General features: G+C 59.7%; 1 protein-coding gene across 4 annotated transcripts in view; it reads right to left on the bottom strand.

The window, feature by feature from the left end:
- The window catches only part of HSPA12B (heat shock protein family A (Hsp70) member 12B), a 19,471-nt gene extending 17,991 nt beyond the window's left edge, over window positions 1-1,480 (bottom strand). The window contains exons 1-2 of one of the 4 annotated variants that reach the window (XM_037730037.1): window positions 1,387-1,452; window positions 311-385 (exon numbers count right to left, since the gene is read on the bottom strand). The gene's annotated coding sequence lies outside the window, so the exon portion shown is untranslated. Of the gene's footprint in view, window positions 1-310; window positions 386-1,386 lie in introns of those variants that run through there. The other 3 variants (XM_017504821.2, XM_037730039.1, XM_037730040.1) reach the window with 3 other exon arrangements.
- Window positions 1,481-4,033: the final 2,553 nt, after the last annotated feature.

The following is a 4,033-nucleotide window of genomic DNA, read 5'->3' as shown; positions in this document are numbered from 1 at the left end:
TTTTTTTTGGAGACAGGATCTTGCTCTGTTGCCCAGGCTGGAGTGCAGTGGCACGATCATGGCTCACTGCAGCCTCGACCTCCTGGCCTCAAGCAATCCTCCCATTTCAGCCTCCCAAAGTGCTGGGATTACAGGTGTGAGCCACCACATAGAGGCCAGACCCTTTGCCTGATGGAGAGAATCCTCGGAGGATCTCTTCCTGGGTGGGGTGTTTCAGCTGGGCACTCAAGTCTCCAGGAGCATTGTGGGCAAGCAGTGCTCTGGGTTTCAGGGCTCCACTCAATGCCAGTGTAGAAAAAGCCCTCACCCAGGTCCTTCCAGCTCCCCTCCTCACTGGGACCCTGCCTCTTCCACCTGCTGCTCTCTGCTTAGCACCCAGCCAGGCCTGTAATGGAACCAGACTCCGTCTGTGGGCTAAGTGAGGCCACAGGCGTTTCTTCCAAGCCACAGACTGGGATAACCAGGGCCCAAGGCACACATCAGAAATGGCACCCAAAGGGCTGCCCCACTCTGTTCTGAAGAGGAGCACTCAAGAAAAGGGACCGTGGGTGGCTGAGTGAGGTGGCTGCCCCATCCTGTGCTGGGTCAGGGAGAGACAGAAATGGCCTCCTATGACCCCTCCCTGTCCTCATCTTTGCTTTCCATACATCCTGCCGCACCCCCTTCGGTCCTCATCATGGGAGCAGCCAGTTCACAAACAACAGAGCCCATCCCATGCTCTGCCCACAGCCCCCCATTAACCCTCTCGCCTGAGATTCCTGGACTGCAGTCTGCCCCCCGAAGAGTCCCTGGTTTCGTGCTCACTCCCTTCCAGTGTCTTATCAACACCACGCTCGCCTCACAGACAGGCTCCCCTGTCGCAGCAGGAACCCGGACCCCACCCCACCTGGACCTCAAGCTGGTCCCGAACGCCAGGTCCCAGCCTCAGACCCTGGCACCCCGGCCACTCAGCACCCTGTTGCACTTCGGGACCACAGGACTTGGAGCCCCTGAGGCACCCCCCAATACACACACATACACCCACCCTCAGGTTTCCACCTCAGGCCTAGGCACCGAGTCCCCCAGGTTGGCTCCCTGGAGCGGGCTCCAGCCCACACCAGTCCTGCCAGCCCTTAAGACACAGGAGTTTCTCCAGCCCAGCCTCTGAGCAGCTCTGCAAGGGGTAGGGGAGGTGGTTCCCCGAAGCCCGGGTGGGAGCCCACGGTCGCTGCCCCAAATGCCTTCCCGAACCCGTAGACCCGCTGGAGAGAGAGGCTTACAGATCTGCCCCACCAGACACCCGGAGTGTGGAGGGTTTTGGTGGGGTCTCAGCCGACAGCCTGGGACGGCAAACCTCCGCGCCTTTCTCCACTCGGGGCGCCCAGGGGCCCCCGCCCCAGAACTCACCTCCGCCCTCCCGACAGCTCCAGCCCAGTCCTGCCGCCGCGATCCCGGGCCCGCAGCCCTCGACGTGCGCCCGGCCCCGCGGCCTCCGGCCTCCCCGCGCCGCCCACCCCGCCCGCGGACCCTCCCCCCGGCCGGATGGCCGCGCCGCCTGCGCCGCCGGGTCGGCCCGCGCTCCCGGCCCAGATGTGCGAGGCCGGGGCGGGGCCTGCCTGCGCGGGCCTCCGCCTAGGGGCCCAGGCTGGCCCCGCGTCCAGGGCCCCTCCCTGAGCCCCTCCTGCGCCTCCCCGGCTCCGCGAGCAGCCCAGAGGGTGGGAACAGGGAGAGGGGACGGCGGAGGGAGGGGAAGAGGAATTCCAGACCCTCGTCGGCCTCCTGTGGTCCAGCTGCCGAGGGGCTCCCCTGCCCCGCCCCCACAGGCCCACCTTGGGGCTCAGCCTCTGCCTCTTCTGCGAGGGCCCAGCTGCTGGGGAGGGAAGGCCTGCCCAGACCCCTCTACTTCCCTGCCCCAGACCCCTCCAGTCCCTCGACCCAGAACCCCCCTCCTCCCGCCCCCGGCCCCTGCAGTTTCCCTAGCCCGGTTACCAGTAGCCAGTGGCCAGAAAAGAAGCAGAATCGCGGATGAGGGCAGGCCCTCGAACTCGCAGGCTGGGCCTAGCTCTGTTCTTGCTCAAGTTCAGATAAGCGAGGCGAGGAGTCTCACAGACTGAGACCCCCAAGCCCGACAAGGGACTACTCCGCAGCAAGAGACACCCAGCCTCTCCTACAGAGCACACAGCGTTCTTCTTGTTTTCACCGTGGCCTTTTTGGGGATGCTGAGACTTGGCCTCCAAATAGGGAGTTTGTGGGGTGAAGACCTTTTTCTGGGCTGGGCACCATGGCTCTTGCCTGTAATCCAGCACTTTGGGAGTCTGAGGCGGGAGGACGTTTTGAAGCCGGGAGTTGTAGACCAGCCTGGGCAACAAAGGAAGACTCTGTCTCTAAAAAATTCAAAAAATTAGCCAGGTGCAGTAGCTCATGCCTGTAGTCCCAGCTACTCAGGAGGCTGGGGTGGAGGATTGCTTGAGTGCAGGAGTTTGAGGCTGCAGTGAGGGTGACTGCACCACTGCACTCCAGCTTGGGTGATGACAGAGACCCTGTCATAAATAAATGAATGAATAGATGAATGAATGAATGACTTTCTGCTGGGTCCCTTTCAAAGGCAGCTGACTTGTTATGCCTGCTCCCCTTCCCCTCTGCCCCATGTGTCCCCACAGAAGTTCCAGATGCTTCTCAGTCCACCACCTCCCTTTGTGCGGGGAGGCTGCCCTTCAGACAAGGGCCCCACAGCCCCACCAAATGAGGCCCAGTTCTTGGGGCATCCCTTTCGCTCTTTCACTCCAGACCTTTGCAGGGGCCATTTTCCCTCCCTGAAATGCTCTCCCTCTCTGCCCAGCCCAAATGCTCCCCAGCTACAGTGTCACCTCCCTAGGCTTAGTGCCTTTCTTCTCAGGGCCACTGCCCCGGAGGGCCTCCTTATAGAGGTAGGCAGGAGGGGTGCACTGTACCAATTCTGGATCCCAAGCCCGCATGGTATCCAATCAGCAATCTCCACAGCCACCACCCAGTGTGTGCCTATGTGTATCCGTCTGCGTATCTGTTGGTGTGTTTGTGTCTGTGCTTGAGTGTCTTCATATGTGTAAGACTGTGTGCTTGTATGTCTGTGTTCATGTGTATTTCTTGAAAAGTCTGTGTCTGTGTGTGTCTATGTGTGTCTGTGTGTGTGCTAGTGTGTGCTAGTGTGTGACTGTTTGTGTTTTTTGTGTGCTTTTTTTTTTTTTTTTTTTTTAAGACAGAGTCTTGCTCTGTTGCCCGGGCTGGAATGCAGTGGCACGATCTCTGCTGCCATGCCTGGCTAATTTTTTGTATTTTTAGTAGAGACAGGTTTTCACCGTGTTAGCCAGGATGGTCTCAATCCCCTGACCTTGTGATCTGCCTGCCTTGGCCTCCCAGAGTGCTGGGATTACAGGCATAAGCCACCATGCCTGGCCAACTGTTTGTGTATTATGTGTTTGTGTGTTGCTGTGTCTTGTGTTTTGAGGCTGAGCAGAGTCAGGAGGGGCTGAAGTGTGAGTCTGCTGTGCATGTCTGGGGCTGCACGGTCTAGCCCTCACACACATGCCCGCCCTGTTTTTCTTTTTCCCTTTCACCTGGTTTCCCTCCATCCCCACCTCCAGCTCCAAAGATGGGCTCATCTCTGAGGGCCACAGCAGCAGGTTCTGAGAAGGGGTGAAGACTCATGGAGGGGGGATCCCCAGTCCTCACTGCCAGCACCCTCCATGCCCTCCTGCTTGGAAGCTCCCTCCTTCCCCCACACCCACATTTCAGGACCCCTCAGTCTGATGAGGGCGTGACAGATCCCACCCTTGGGCTGCATCCGGTCTGACCTGAGAGAAGGATAGCAAATAGCCTGAGTGAGCCCACATTCCACGCTAGAGGAAGCTCAATTCAATCGCCCAGGTGGGCATGGATAAGGGTCCTCAGAGCCCCTGCCCTCCACCTCTCTGTGCCCACCCATCTCCCTCCTGCTGCGCTTCAGCACTGTTGCCAGCCCACCCACTGACCTCATCAGCTTCCTGTGTCTTCCTGGGTGGGGGTAGCATGAAGAAGA

This window comes from Cebus imitator, unplaced genomic scaffold, assembly GCF_001604975.1.
Source record: "Cebus imitator isolate Cc_AM_T3 unplaced genomic scaffold, Cebus_imitator-1.0 Scaffold328, whole genome shotgun sequence".
Classification (NCBI taxonomy): Eukaryota; Metazoa; Chordata; class Mammalia; order Primates; family Cebidae; genus Cebus; species Cebus imitator.
Note: the sequence above shows the minus strand (reverse complement) of the source record. Positions and strands in the feature narration are given on the sequence as shown.